Below are 16,823 nucleotides of genomic sequence, written 5' to 3'. Positions count from 1 at the left end.
AAATCTTCCCACTTCTTTTCATAAACCTTCCATAATCCAGATATACAAACGGACAGATAGCACTAAAAAACTTATAAACACACTCATTAATACAGATGTAAAAACCCCAAAGTAAAACATGAGCATTTATTACAAGTCACCAAGAAGGGTTCATTTTAGGAATTTAACTGTGAGCCAACATTCATTGACCTATTAATATAATATTCATCTTCTTAAAAGTTAAAAGGAGAAAAACCTTATGATCATTTCTTCATATGACAAGAGGTGTCTGATAAGATTCATCCTGTAATAGGATAACATATATTTCAAGCCAAATAGGAAGCATAATGATTAGAACAATTCCAAAAGCAATACCTGCTCTTATCCCTATCATTTAGCAGTATAGAGAAATGTGATCAATGCAGTAAGTCCAGATTTTTTTAAAAAGAGGCATAAAAGTATGAGGCAAGATCAAACTGTTATTTGCAGATAATGACCAAATCGATGGCAAATTCAAAATCTAAAACATTATTGGGGAAAAAAGTTCAATAAGGTACCTGGCTATAGAAATAATAACCACCACTTACAAACACAAGTATATCTAATTCAAAATTAACAAGAAATATTCAGTACCTTTGAGAAGAGAGCCTCAGGCCCTGGCCAGGTAACTCAATTGGTTAGAACATCATCCAGACAGACCAAAGTTGAAGGTTCAGTCCCCAGTCAGGGTACATACAAGAATCAACCAGATGAATGTATAAACAAGTGGAATAACAAATTGATGTTTCTCTCCCCCTACCCCCAAATCAATTTTTTTATAGTATAATTCTTTTTTTTTTAAGATTTTATTTATTTATCTTTAAAGAGGAAGGGAAGGAGAGAAGGAGAGAAACATCAATGTATGGTTACCTCTTGTGAGTCCCCTGCTGGGAACTGGCCTGCAACCCAGACATGTGCCCTGACTGAGAATTGAACCGTGATCGTGTGGTTCGCAGGCCTGCACTCAATCCACTGAGCTACACCAGCCAGGGCCAAAATCAATTTTAAAAATTCTTTAAAAAAGACAGCCTCAGGATAAAAGACAGAAAGGTTCAATATCATAAAGATGTTTATTCTACCTGTATTAATCAATACATTCAATATAATCACAATTGGATCTTCTTGTTCCCAGACCCTGATTCCAAAATTCAAATGAAAGTATTTTTGAGAATAGCCAAGAGTTAAAAAAAAAAACGTGAGAATTTGCCATGCCTAATACTAAAACAATTCCAATTACGGTATTTGATCAGTGGATTATAACTGAGAATTCAGAAAGAGAGCTGGAGAACAAAATTTCAGTAAATGGTGTTAGAACAGCTAGCCTATTATTTCACTCCTGCCATCCTGCAGAGGGTAGCTGAATCCTGACTGCACATCTTAAAATAAGTACCAGGAGATTAAAGTACCAGCAAAGTAACGGTACCTTAATTCTATATAGTAATGCTTAATCTCATTTAACAAATGCTCCTGTGGTATTTCTTCCCCCTCCAACTATACTTAAGTCATAGCACCTTTAAATTCTTACATCTTACTTAAGTAAAAGGTAGAAATTTCTTGTAAGATCCATTAGTTTGTAGTTCATGGCATCACAGTCTACATTTCTCTAATCTCAGTCAGGAGTAAATTTTTACAGGTTTTTCTGGTTAAATTTTTTTTTTTTTTAATAAAGCTGAATCCTAGATTACTCAGTTAAATCAACAATTACTCTGAAGCTTTTCTTTCTACAATGTAACTAATCTATGAAACAGTTACGAAGACTTACAGTTCACTCTTGAACTACACCCGAGTTGGTGTCACAACCCACAGACATGAACTAAAGTGGGGGGGGGGATTGCTGGAGGGAAGCGGGATACTGGGCAGAGGTGGACAAAGCGGAAAAAACTGGGACAGTTGTAATAGCATAATCAATAAAATATACTTAAGAAAAAATCCCCCCAAAAGAATATCAGAAAAAATACATTTATAGCATTTATTGAAAAAATCTGTATATAAATGGACCCATGCACAGTTAAACCCATGTTTTTCAAGGGTCAAATGTATAAGGTAGGCAAAAGAAGGTTTATAGTTGTGAGTACACAAAACACAGTTTATCCTTGCATTATTATTATTGTATTATTTTCCATAGACACAACTGTAAACTTACTTTTTGCCTACCCCTGTATATAGAGTTCTTTTGTAAAGAAAGAAATACTTGCTATGGAAACAAAATATGTATAGTATTTGGTTAACTTGGTTTCCAATACTAAAAATATTCATTCAAATCAGGTATTATACTTTATCTGTTAAGTAACAATTCTCAGTTGTTCTAAAAAGATAAATAAAAGGTAGCCTATTGTTCTTTTTTTAAAAAGTAACCTATCTGCATCACCAGCTCCTTAAAAGTTATATACAAAATACTGTAGGCAATATTGCTGATCAAGGAACTGAGTACGGGGTTTGAAACATATCACCTAAGTGGTCAAGTATAGGTACTAACAGTTCTTACCAGTTTGTACTCCTCTTTCCCCAAATTTCCAGTTTGCTTATTATAGGACTTGACTCAACTTTAAAGCTAAATGTGGGATTCTGGCTCTGTTGAGGTACTTTTACTGACTATCCCTAAAATCCTGCTAACAATTCTAATCCCACCAGAAGGCCCTTGATTTTTCAAATTGAGTAAGATTTTCTTTGGCAGTGGCAATTCTTCAATTAGCAGTCATACAGGGGCTAATTCTAGACCTCTGAAGCAACCCACTGAATATGGGGGCACCCAGAAGAGGATTCTGCCCTTCCAGTTAGGAAACTCCAAGGGGACATTGCCTATAATTCTCTGTGGGACTTCTCTGAATAATCCCAAGGTGAAATGGGTTTGCCATTCTATACTGATTCAAACCTGAAGATTTCTGAACAATCCAAAAGGCAACTCATGACTACAGTTCAGCTTATAAATGCCTACACAAAGTTCTAGAAAGAAAAAAGGTCAAGGGTACTAATCATCATCAGATAATGAAATTATCATCTATGATTCACTGACATGTTACTGATTCAAAATTCAGAACTGAAAATTTAAGAAATTCCACCTATCTTATCTTTTATTACATAACATCTTTGCCTTCTATGTTTTCATTGTTGTATTCTCTCCTAAGCAGCAGGCAAGTTTTATTCTCCCCACAAATTGTCTTCCTACAAATGTTATACCATTTCCATTCTTGCTCTTACTATCTTGCCCCTCCCCAGTCTGAATAGTCTCTTCTATCTTTCCTTTCTTGCTTTTAATTCTTCCTCATTCTTGGGTTTAGGGGAATGAGAAGGTAGTATTCAGGCAAGCCAGCTGCAAAGGGAAATATTTCAATGAACTCATGCAAATCTGAGTTTGAGAGGTAGAAGAGAAATGGCTGCTACAGCAACATTTTAAAGAAAGCTGGGGGGGGAGGGGCTACCGAGCACAAATCACAGTGAAAAGCACTACTAGAAGTGAGGATGAATGGTATATATTTGCGGAAGTTTTAATACTAGTGGAAAGTCTGAATCTTGGTTTAAATTTGGATAGTTTTCCAATTATTGAACAATTTTTCCTGATCAGAGGAGAAAACGGCCATTATTTAAGCTATAAAAGGAGGCTAAATTATTCATAGCAGCCTGTCTCATGAGATATACAAGATTTTGATTAAGTCTAGAAATCACTGATCAGAAAGTTATCTGCATTCTACCTATCGGAAATACCCAAAAGACAAAAACCTACAGAGACAGAAAGTCCAAGAGTGGTTGACAAGGGCTAGGGGGAAAGGAGAATAGGGAATGACTGTTAATGAGTACAAGATTTTTTTGCGGGGGGGGGGGGGATGAAAAGGATCTAAAATGAAATTGTAGTAATGGTTGCAAAATTCTGTGAATACACTAAAAACTACTGAGCCATAAATTTTAAATGGGTAAATTTTATGCTATGTGAGTTTTATCTCAATGAGCCACTTAAAACAATTACTATGGCTTTATATGGTTTTCTGTAGTTTTTTTACACAAGAAGGTTTAAAAAGATGGTTATCAATACTATGTAGTAATATGGAAAATACTATAGCAAAATATATTTTTTAAAAACTTTATTTATTTATCTTTAGAGGGGAAGGGAAAGAGAGAGGGAGAGAACTATCAATGTGTGGTAGCCTCGGGTGCATCTTCCCCTGGTGAAAACTGGCCTGCAACCCAGGCATGTGCCCTGACTGGTAATCGAACCATGATGCTTTGGTTAGCAGGCCTGCTCTCAATCCACTGAGCCACACCAGCCAGGGCTATAGCAAAATATTTTTAAAGATCAAAAAGTTACCTAAAAACTTCTCAGCAGCCCAATATTTCTTCAGCTTATAACTTCAATTAAGTATTTACTTCCCTTTTCCAATTTAGTATTTACTTAACCTCCTCCAACAAACCAAATTTCACTGAAATGAATTCTAATGCAAGACTGATATTGAGTTAAGCAATACCCTAATTTAAATGCTCTAAATTAAAACCTTAAAAAATGAAATTTCAAAAAGCAAACCAAAATTGACCAATTGAACCAACCAAACTAAATCATATGAATCTCTTCTATTCTAAATAGTATTTCCATAAAGCATGAAAGGTCATTTTTTCTACCAGATATTATTAAAAAATAATTAGTCTTTGCTGAATTAGGTAAAAAGTTACAAGTACCTAAACCAGAGTCAGTTATTACAGGTATTAGCTAGTTTCAATTACACAAAATGTATGAGACAGAGCTGCCACTTTTGATGTTTCCTTCATGTTTCATGATTTGTAATATATCACTATGTTCTAGACATGTGCTGTGACCTGAATTAAATACTCCATAAGGTAGTCTTCTTTAATTTCTACACAGGTATACACTGTACAACTTTTTGGTAAATATTTTATTTATTTATTTATAGAGGGAAAGAGAGGAAGAGAAAAATCAATGTGTGGTTGCCTCTCCTGTGTCCCCACTGGTGGCCTAGCCCACAATCCAGCCATATGCCCTGACTGGGAATCAAACCGGTGACCTTTTGGTTCGCAGGCCAGGGCTTAATCCACTGAGCTATATCATCCAGGGCTCAGTTTGCTATTTTTTAATATGTGAAGCTCAGACTCAGACTGACCCAGAAGATAACTGATTTCCCCAGGCAATTCATCTTTTTCTTTTACTTAAAAACAAAACCCCTCACACAGATCATTTAGAAGTGTTTGCTGATAACCTTCTATAATCAAGTTGAAAGAAGGAAAAAGTAAAACATTATTTAAGATAGTAAAGCGTCATTCACTCACAAAATACATGGATATTCTAAATATCTGACACACATGAAATGTCCCCACTTTGAAAAGGATCAAATGTCCCCACATTTAAAAAATGTCTCTAAGAGACAGACTTCTGTCCATATAAGCTAACATTCTTTTTTTAATTTATTTTTAGACAAAGGGAAGGGAGGGAGAAAGAGAGGGAGAGAAGCACCAATGTGTGGTTGTCTCTTGTGTGCCACTACTGGGGACCTGGCCTGCAATCCAGGCATGTGCCCTGATTGGGAATTGAATCAGCGACCCTTTGGTTCAAAGGCCAGCACTCAATCCACTGAGCTACATCAGCCAGAGAATATAAGCTAACATCTTATATGTTAGCTTATTTGCTGAGAATCATTTGCTGAGTCCATCCATGAGAGGCTTTGTGTGTATGGAAAAGGGTGCTGAGAAAGTAACAGAAAAAGGTTTTTTTTAGTGAAAATTTCATCTTTCTACTAGCTTTAAAAAATTACACACACACGCGCGCGCACACACACGCGTGCGCACAGAGCCCTGGTCTGGTGGTTCAGCTGGTTGGAGTGTTGTCCTATGCACCAAAAGGTTGCAGGTTCCACCCCCAGTCTGGCACATAGGAGACACAACTAATCAATGCTTCTCTCCTATCTCTCTCTCTCTCAAATCAATAAACATTCCCTTGGGTGAATATAAAAAAAAATACACACAGACACAAACTACTTCCTACGTTTGATTAGCCACACCTCAAATGACATGGCCCAAAATGAATTTCTCAACTCCCTCTTCTGCTACTCTGTTCCCTGTCTCAGGAAATAGATCTACCATTAATCAGGAGCTCACAGAATCCTGTGATTGAATTATCTCTCATTTTATATTTTAAGATCCATGAGGGAAGGAATCACGCCTTTTTATTCATAGTACTTACCACATCATGACACTTGATTAATATGTAAAACAAATGAATGACAGTCATCATTGTGACTTCTCCCTTGTCAATAGTTAGGAATTCTTTTCCACCCAGGTATTCCCATAGAAGTTGACCTGCAAACTGTATCCTGCCATTTCCACTTTGTTGCTCTACAAACTATAGATCACACTAGATGGCTCAGTATTCGTTGAAGTACTTGCTTATAGAATCAGGAAGCATTTCTACAGATGGAGAAAATGAAGACAACAGACATGGAGTAACACAGGATTAAGCTGTCAATTCTAAGATCAGCCTCTTGGTGTTCAAAACAGCTTTACAGACTCTGTGCAAGGATAATATTCTACTGCTTTATAGAAAGTGAAAACTTTATTTACTGCTATATTCTAAAGCATGATGACATACTTCAAAGATGTTTTTTAAAGCCTGTTTAAGTTTTATCATCCTGTTTGCAAAACAAAACCAAAAAATAATATACAGCCTTTCCTTGCTTATCATTATTAATATTTTCATTTCTAAATGTTGATAACAAAAGTAAGCAAGCTTCATCTCCTAAGCAAGTTTCATCTCTTATAGACAGAATACCAATTTAATGCAATTTTCACCACTCATTCTAAAGAATAAAGGAGCAATGCTATGAAGCCAAGATATTTATTCAAACTTGCCAATGATTTATGGTTTTAATTCTTTGAAACAGCACACAGTTCTTGGACCATATTCTTTAAATAAAAATTAAACCACATATACCATGACTCAAAACAAAACAAAAAACCCCAGTTTATCTATACCTCTGCCTGAGACAGTCACATGTCTGATGAATACAAAGCACCAGCCTAAACTTAAACTGGATTATACATGACCTATTCGCTCTCATAATCTGCTGTATTTCTGGCTCACATTCAATTTTATCATGTGATCATCAGAAAATGATCAGGGAGACTAAGGTTAACCAATCATATATTGAGCACCTATTTAAAACAAATAAAACTTAGTCCCTGCTTTCAAGGAATTTATTTTTCATAAATCTTAATATAACATGTTCCATTTATAGTATAATCTCTATCATAAGACCAATTAGGTAGCTTGCATTTAAGACTATCTTCTTAAACTCACTGAACATTTCATTTGAATAAAGGACTTAATGAAACCATTTATGTCAGTGGGTTGCAAAGTAATGAACATGAATAAAATATGCCATAAAACAAAACTGTGTATGGCTTGTGGTCCTAGTTATATTAGTTATAACTGTATCTCATACGTTTTTAATATTCAAAATATAAGTTCTTCTTGTTGAAAAATTCTAACAGGAGCTGACATGACGTGCAATACTGTACTTTTCAAATTTAGCATACACTTCTACCTCAGAGCCCAACTCAATTACAAGATTCACTTTGTGGGTACAATGGAACTATAGTTGTATCCTCCCTACACAAACATTTTCTAATCCATCACAACTGCCAATAGTAGTTGCAATAAAACTGCAGTGCCTGCATATAATTACTTTGAACAGTCCAATGACATGTGTTAACCTCTGTCTCAATTTCCTCATCTATTAAAATACAGGTAATTGTAGTATATATCTCATATAGATGTGAATATTTAATCAGATAGTACTTGAAAATTTCTACAATAATGCCTGGCATTAAGTGCTCAATAATGCTACTTGTTATCAGTACTAGCTAATGTCAAAGCTAGAAAAAATGAAGAGGCACACACAAAAAAATCAAATTCATGATTCTGGTTTCCTTAGTAGCATACTCCAATAAATGGATCTAAGCAGCCACGGACTGCCTATATGAAATTATTCACTTAAAAATTAAATAAGGAAAAATTTATATGTATTTTTTAACTACTAGAAATAGTTTAACAGTTTTGATAAGTTTTAAAGTTTAGCTTAGAGGTTTTAATGAACAGACTATTTATATATTAGATATTTGGCCTTGGCTCATGTAGCTCAGTGGACTGAGTGCCAGCCTGCAAACCAAAGGGTTCCAGTTCGATCCCCAGTCAGGGCACACGCCTGGGTTGAGGGCCAGGTCTCCAGTTGGGGGTGCTGAGAGGCAACCACACATATATTAGACATTGGTTTGGTTCACATTAAGTTAGTTGATAGTTGCTAATACAATGTCTCATTACTGTGATTCCACAATTTCTCTGTTTAAAAGAATGTATAGTTCATAATATTTACAAATGGAAAGAGATGCATGATTATGAATGTCATGTTAAGCTTCAAAGCCCAAACACAGGAAATTAACATGAAACCTTCAGATCCAGAGTCAATCAACCTAATTTTCTATACCAACATAAGCTGTCACATTTCAGATTCGTATAATCTTCACTCTTAAATACCCAGGTCCAGCCAAAATAATAAGTAATACAATAAATATCTGCTGCCAGATAGCTCTTAAATTCCTCCACCACTTCCTATAGCAATCATTCCCACTTATATTTTGCCTAATACTGACAAAATATCTGAATACCTACTATACACAAGGCATTGTAATAGGCTTTGGGTATAATAAAAAGTTGTGACATTTTGCCCTTCAGAATTTTATAATTAAGTTGAACACAAAGTTAGAAATAAAACACAAGTACTTAATTGTCAATTATATGATTAAAGTTCTACAAATAATATAATAGATACTGCTAGAAGTAGAGAAAAGGAGAGAGAAAATACTCTGGTGATCAGGGAAGGTTTTGTCGAAGAGGAAATATTAGAAATGAGTTTTGATACAGGAGAAAACAAAACGTTAAGAAGGAAGGGCAAGAATTCCAAGTTACCAATTAGAACGAAATAGGATCCACTGAAAGTGTGTGTTCCACAGATACAAGTGTACCAATTTGGTTGAAACAGATCAGTCCTGAGGTCCAATCAGGGAAAGAAAGTGTCAAAAGCCAAACCAAGAATTCTAAAGTTTATTTTAGAGGCAAAAGAGTCACTGAATCTCACTTCTCTTAACTATTCATCTTCTCTAGCTCCTCCTACCTGCCTCAGCAAAACAAAAGCTGGGTAAAGAGATTATTGAGGTAGTACAGAGATAGCTAAGACAAACAAAGGTCAAAATCATGAGGAATATATCCTGGAGATTCATAATAAAATTATTTCTTGAGTAATATGGAGTACATTAGATATAGAAAGAGGAAAAAGAGAATATAATCTTTTGGTTTTTATATACTTAACCCAAACTCCTTTCATACAAGATGGAAGTAATCCCAGGTGGAAATTCAGAGGATTTATACATTAAGGCTAATAGTGAAATAATAAATGAAGAAAGTGAGTTTTTAAAAAATTTTGCCACCAACATTATCTTACATGGAAAACAACATATTCTGGCATAAACTTACTACCCAAGGTATAGGAAGACACAAATTTTTAACCTAGATGCCTCATAACACCTTCCCCCTTCCCCAAGGTCCATATATTTTATAGGGCCACACCTTGTTTTAGCTTCTTGTTTAACCCTTACAGGACTCCTCTTGAGCTTTCTTTCTTACATGGCTGCCTTCTTCCTCTGATTCTATTAAGGACGGAAAGTAGTCAACAGTAACATTTGTTATGAAGTTGTGTTCATGCCCTACTTTTATATACTTGTATCTATCAATAAACATTGTGACACATGGGGTGATGGGGAGAAAAAAACAGAGTAACATTCAGGGTCAGGTGCCCATGCAAGAGTTAATCATTTGGGGTGGTCATCAAAATATCAATTTACAATTATTTCTACATGATCACAGACTTACACCTTAAGAAATTAATCCAGCTGTCATGGCTAAGAATTCCTGGGATAATAGGTTCCCTGTGAACATACTATATTTTGCCATGTATAATGTGCAATTTTTTACCCAAATATTTGAGGGAAAAATAAGTATGCACATTATACATGGGTAATACCTGAGATACCTTGTATTAGTTCTTGTGTTTTGCAATTATTTGTTACATACAATTTCTTGTACCATGCCCTGGCCTCAGTGGATTGAACAGCAAACTCTGAACCAAAGGGCCCCCAGTTCAAGTCCCAGTAGGGGCACATGCCTGGGGTGCTGGCCAGTTCCAGGTTGGAAGCCTGTGAAAAGCAACTGTTTCTCTTTCACACACTGATGTTTCTCTCCCTTTCTGTTTCCTTCCCTTCCCCTCTCTCTAAAAGTAATTAAGTAAAATCTTAAAAAATAATTTTCTTGTACCCGAACATGTTAAAAAAATACATGCTAAAATTCCTTTTTAATATAAAAACAAGTATCTAAATATAATTTTTTAAAAATTGAACTAAAATGTAAAATTTTATAAAATTTTAAAAAACTGAATGAAAAATTAAAACGAAAGATTTTTTTCCCCTGAAAGTTTGGGTCAAAAACATGGGTGCACATTATACACAGGAGTACATTATATACAGGAACATGTTATACATGGAAAAATATGGGTATATCAGTCTTTACTTTTAAATTACTAAGTAAATAAACATTGATAGTTAAACTAGAATCAGCTACTGTTAGCCATTATAAATAAGTAGTCTAAGTGTAATGTGAACAAATTTAAAGACTAGATTTTTGGTAACTGCTTAGCAATATTTGCCATGTGATAACATGTTGCTGTAAGAACTAGGTATTAAAGAACAAATTTTCAAATGAAAGTTTATTAACAAGATAAGCAAGACCCAACCAGGACTGACAAAAAAACTTCGTAATGCGTTCTTGTAATACCCTTCACAATCAAACTATCAAGGGCCACATGATTGTTGCAACCCATAGTCTCAACCACCCTTTGTCTACAAGGCAATCTCCATCCCCCTTCCTCCCAAGAATTTTTCTAGACTTCCCAATCCTAACAGAAAAGTCAAAAAAGGATACCTACTGAAATGTTTTTCCTAAAGAATAATCACTAACTAAAAAATTTGGAAAATAAGACAAAATCCAGACAGAAAATCAGCTTTATAATGCTGAAACATCAGAAGTACATGCCAGGCATTTGGTCTAAGTATGTTGAACAATACAATAAAAAATTTTAACTGGACAGTACATTCGATAATACATCCACTCCTTTGGCTTTACTGATTTGTGAGCTGAGACTCAAAAGGTTAAAGAACTTGTCCATGGACACAGATATTTTGGAGCACAGCCATGACTAAACAATTCTTGTCTCCTAGTGCAGTGTTCCCTTCAACAGTTTATACTGTAATTATGGTCATCACTCAGCCCTTCAAACTAAAATATAAACATACACAATCAGTGTTAAAATATGTATGTATACACACATATATATTAATACTCATGCCACGTAAAAAAAATTGTGATGACTATAGCATTCAACTGTGTTATTTCTCGAATATAAAAGGTACCTAGCAAACGTTACCAGTTTTAATACATCTCTCTCAAAATGACTTCATTGATGTGAAAAATGTTTAATATCAAATCAAAAATATCTTAAGCAACTCCCATGTGCACTTCATTAAGTTAAAAAGCAATCATCTCTACATGATTGAATGTCTAATCAGATATAATGTGAGTTACATTTCATTGGCCAATGATTTAGTTTTTTTTCCATAAAATGGCTCAAGTACTGATCACTTATCTTTTTCATTTGAAAGAATTTTGTTACATTATATTATGACAGCTGTCATATCAACATGCATTTAAAAAACATCAACATTGGTGAATTTTTGTGCAGCCATTTTAATATTGAAGATGGAAGAAAATATGCCACACTATCCATATATTATGCTTTATTATATCAAGAAAGGTAAAAACACAATTGAAATGCAAAAAAAGATTTGTGCAGTGTGTGGAGGTGCTGTGACTGACCCAACATATCAAAAGTGGTTTGTGAAGTTTCGGTAGTAGTAACTTTTGGCCACATAGTTCTTTGCTTGTGGCACCGGAAGATGTTTAGCAGCAGCCCTGGCCTCTACCCACTAGTAGCCAACTGCAGGGGACAGCCGACCTACTCAAAATATCCAAATCAATAAAGTTATTGGTGAAAATGAAAAATGCATTATTTTATGAGAAAACTAAACAGACTTTTGGGCCAACCTAATACATAAGAACAGGACCATAACACCAGGCAAGAAATGTCTGTGCTTCAATTTACAGGCAAAGGAAATATTAAATTAACGAACATAGCATGTATGATTAGAAAACTGGCAGTGGAGACGGTCACTATCTTTCTTTCTCATCAGTCTTCTAATCTGTAAAGAGTTACAGAAATACAATCTCTCGCAAAGACCCCAACACATAAAAAGATAAAAAGTATAAAAATGAGGGTCTTCCAGTTACGGAGCTGGAGAGCAAGCCCTGATGGGCTTCTGAGGGCTCTGTAGCTCCTAAGGTTCAGCAGAATACTGTTTAAATATAAATACTCTGTCTCTTCATAGCTCTTTGCATCTGAAAAGTGGTTGTGTTTAAAATTTCAAAGTGCAAATTTGAAAAGATTAAGCCTTATTCCTCAAGACAATTTTTAAAATTTCTAATTTCTTCTAATGTCAAAGTCATTTACTGTGGGAAAATAATACCTATCACAGATTTTGAGACCTTGAGAGTAGGAAGACCTATTCTTCCAATCACTCCTTAGAATGCATTCGGCTCAAGACTCCAATTAGCAGAAAATTTAAGGTTGGGGGTGGGGCATAGATTTCTTGGCGTGAACAATTTAAGTATGACCTCTGTGGATTTTTAAGTACCATGTGGTGCTTGAGGAAAAGGAATATCTCGGGTGGTGAAATTTTCAAAACGTATCTAAAACTACGGCTGGTAGAAGGCTCTGCACGGCCATATAACATTTCAAATCTACAAGCAGAACAAAACCATACCTCAACCAAACGCTAACAGCAATAACTTACATAATTTACACGATTAAAAAGACGAGAAGAAATCAGTGATTTACTTCAATGGGTTTGTTCGATGCCTTAATAATGAATGAATCGGAGGCATCGCTGACTTGAGTTCTGAAGGAGCCTCACTCTCAGCTCTGCCCCCTATAAAACCTGAAGCAAATGCTACAGAATTTGGTGTTTTGAGGGGAAGTCCGGTCCAAAGGAAGCCCCTCCCCTTCTTTCTCCCGGCCTCCCTCCCAGGGGTTGGAGCCTAGGGAGGGCGGTCGGGCGGGTGGGGGCTCCCGGCGCCCCCTCGCCGTTCCGGAGAAGTTTGGCGGGACGCTCTCAGTCCGCGCCAGGCCGGCCCACGGCCATCACCCGCGTCGCGGCTTTAACACCCAACCCGCCTGAGGGTCGCGCCCCCTCTCCCGGCTGCTGCCACAAACACTCCGCCCCCGCCTCCCTGCCACCGCCCTCGCGGAGGGTTAACCCCTCGCTGCCCGCCACCCGGCTCGGAGGAGGAGGAGGCCGGCCAGGGGGTGGAGTTGTCGCGTCTCCTCCCGGGAGCGCCCGGGCAGACGCCCGGCTTGTTTACAGGCCCCAGGCCCCAGGCCTGGTCGCCACCGCCGTCGTGCAGGCCCCGCGCCGCCCCCCCCGCCCGCCGGCCTTCGGCCCCACTTCACGCTTACCCGGAGCAGCCGCGGGCAGGCAGGTCCCTGGTCGGCCGAGGCGGCGGCAGCGACGGCGGCCGGGGAGGGGGCGGGAAGGGGGTCACCACGGCTACTGCCGACTAGGTCAGGCAGAGGAGGGGGCAAAGGAGGGGAGGAGCCGGGCTGCGTCCGGGACCCCGGCTCTCGGTGCCCTCGCGGCTCAGATCATCCGGGCGTTGGAGCGGGAGGTGGAGAGCGGGTCCCTGAGGAGGAGGAGGAAGAGCCGGAGATTCATCGCTATCGCGCCCCACCTGTCTGGAGCCCCCCCCCCCCCCTCCCCAACCACCCGTTCCTGAGCTGCAGCCACCCAAGCACCCGAAGCTGCGGGCCGGGCCGCCCCGAGACCACTGCTCCCTCGCTCCCGCGCGCGCTCCCGCCCCTAGAGCCGCCGCCGCCTCGAGCGCGTCCCCGCGCAGGCGCGCTCACGACGGAGCCGTGCTGCCCCTCCCCCACTTCTCCGCCAGCCCCGCCCCACCTCGCCCCGCCGGCTCAGCCGCCGCTACCGCTGCGGCGCTGCCGAGCCTTCTGGAGAGACCCGGATGTCGTTGGGCAGGAACTGCGGCGAGGGCCGGCCTGTGGGCGGGGGAGGGGCAGCAGTAGGTGACGCCACTCTCTTCCTTAGCTTTTCTCTCCTCCCAGGCCAGGGCCCCAGGCCGAAGTTGAAAGGAGGATCCGAAGCCCGGATCGGAACTGGGCACCGGAGCTGGACAGTGTGTGCAACTGTTAGAGCAATGAGAAATCGACTGCTTCTCCAACGCAGGCAGTCTGCGGTGCCGGGACTCTGAAGCTCTCCCTAGGGCGTCCGCGTCTCCCGCGTCGGCACTTGTACCTGTTGCAAATACACACCCACTCCCCCGACCAGACGCGGTCCACAGAGCCCAGGGGACCGACCATGCCCTTTTGACCTTTCTCGCTGTCGCGGCCTATTCACCGCCAGACTGCTGTAGATCTAATGCTCCCTAGGTTCCAGGCCGCCGCCAGACCCCCTGCCTCAGGCTCTACGTCTCTGGCGCCATTCTTCCCCAGTGCCCCCTGGGGAAGTGTCCCAGGCACACACCTCGGGTCCCGAAGGGCAGCGTTACATGCACCCTACCACCAGCCACCCACATACAAGCGCTGGGCACGTGCTCTGAGTTATTGGAAGGTTTTCTGTCTAGCTCATGGGATCCCACATTTTATTTATTTGCACCAGTCAGACAGTCACACGATTCTGTCACTGGGGACCTCCAACGACCTCCAGAAAGGTTAAATGAAAGGAACATTTTTCAAAATCTAGAGGATAATCATAAACGTAATTGCTGCTTCTACGAAGAATTGGAGATCAGCTATACCTAGTTGAAACTGCACGTGCGGACGGCCAAAATCCAGTTTAGCTAGCTAGACTACGGAAAACCCGACCCACGCTGTTTGCAGACGCCGAGGATAGAATGACAAACCCTAGTCGGCCAATGAATCAGAACTTGGGAGCAGTGCATCACCAGCGTGGGTTCCCATTGGCTGAAGTGCCGTTCCCTCTCTTGTCAGAACCTTAACCTGTTCATGGATTTGACCTACACCACATTTGCAGAAACAGAAGATTAAAAGAAATATTCAGTTTTTGATGGTCTGGTATGTACAAAAACAAAACAAATATATACTACTTCATTGTAGTACTTTAAAAAGAACACTGAAATTGGGTTAGCTAGCTTGGGTTCTGGCCAATAAGTTGGTACATTTGTGATGAGGCCTCTCCATTTCATCTCAGGAGCTTTCTGTTGAGAACAATTTGTATCTACTAAAAACTTTTTGTTGCCCCAATTCTTACTTTGTCTTTTTCTCATCATTTAGCTATGTTTAAAGCTGTAAAATCCTTCTCCAATTTCTTCAACATTACTTTTTTGGGAAGGTTCTATTCCTTTCCCTTTTAGGCCTGGAACCTAACAACAGGATCAAACAGTATTACCAAATGGTCACTGGCAGGCCACATCTTTAAGGAACTCCAAAATCACTCTACCCAATATTTTAGGGGTTAAAATTTATTAGAGTAAGGTGAAGATATATCATTTCCAGGTATATGAAGTAAAAATAAAATTCTGCCCTTAGTCCCAGTATCATGTGAAAATACATTTCCTAATTCTTCACACACTTAAAAAAAAAGGAAAATTAGATCAAAGATCTTTGTTGCTCTGCCTTATTGCAATCCTTAATACTTTAGACAAGTAATAGCATGATTAGCATGTTAGTGGACTCATTACCATTCTGAAATAGAATTGCTCATGTGGCAACCACTTTTTGGAGTATCTTAGAAAACAAATTTTCTAGTAAAGCAGAACCAGGGCTGCCAATGTCAGTAGTGGCATTGAACTTGAAGGTCTTGCCTGTCTTTTTGCTTCATTCTTTTAGTCACCCATACCTTTCTTCTCTCTGCTCTATAATTGTAGGGGAATCTGGGTCAATTGTAGCGGAAGAGGTAGAAAGAGACAAAATATGAACATAAAGAAATTTTTAAGGAGTCTGCACAGTGTCCTACAGACTGCCAATAAAACTGTACCTTCCTCTCTTCCTTTTTTTAATGATTCCTTTCATTCTTCCTTTTTTTAATGATTCCTTTCATTCTTTTTTTATTTTAAGATTTTATTTATTCATTTTTAGAGGGGAAGGGAAGGAGAGAGGTAGTGAAACGTCAGTGTACAGTTGCCTCTTGTGCATTCCGGCTCGGAACTGGCCCGCAACCCAGGCATGTGCCCTGACTGGGAATTGAACCGCGATTCCTTGGTCTGCAGGCCCGCACTCAATCCACTGAGCTACACCAGCCAGGGCCCTTTCTCTATTTCTTATTTCTTGTATAGCTTGCAGGGATATTTTGGTACGAACTAGGAAACTCATGGGTTGTAAGATTAACATTTTAAAATTTGGGACAAAGTTATCTTAATATTGTCTGAATAAATATGCTTGATATTATAATATCTCCTTCCTTATACTAAATATTATATTCCCAAAATATTGTAATAAATATTCCCTGAATACAATACTAAGGGCAAAAAACTTGTAGGATAGTAACTATTTAGAAAGGTGCAAAAGCACATTGAAAAAAAGGGTTAAAAGTTTCCTTTTCTTTTTAAAGGATGTAAT

General features: G+C 38.9%; 1 protein-coding gene across 2 annotated transcripts in view; it reads right to left on the bottom strand.

Moving 5' to 3' along the window:
* Window positions 1–13,782, bottom strand: part of PPM1A (protein phosphatase, Mg2+/Mn2+ dependent 1A) — a 35,272-nt gene extending 21,490 nt beyond the window's left edge. Inside the window, exons 1-2 of one of the 2 annotated variants that reach the window (XM_037132374.2) lie at window positions 13,692–13,782; window positions 9,638–9,717 (exon numbers count right to left, since the gene is read on the bottom strand). The gene's annotated coding sequence lies outside the window, so the exon portion shown is untranslated. The remainder of the gene's footprint in view (window positions 1–9,637; window positions 9,718–13,691) is intronic. The other variant, XM_037132373.2, reaches the window with a different exon arrangement.
* Window positions 13,783–16,823: the final 3,041 nt, after the last annotated feature.

Source organism: Artibeus jamaicensis, unplaced genomic scaffold, assembly GCF_021234435.1.
Source record: "Artibeus jamaicensis isolate MK-2021 breed Jamaican fruit bat unplaced genomic scaffold, CSHL_Jam_final contig_851, whole genome shotgun sequence".
NCBI lineage: Eukaryota > Metazoa > Chordata > Mammalia > Chiroptera > Phyllostomidae > Artibeus > Artibeus jamaicensis.
The sequence above is the reverse complement of the archived record's forward strand: the minus strand, read 5'-3'. Positions and strand labels throughout refer to the sequence as shown.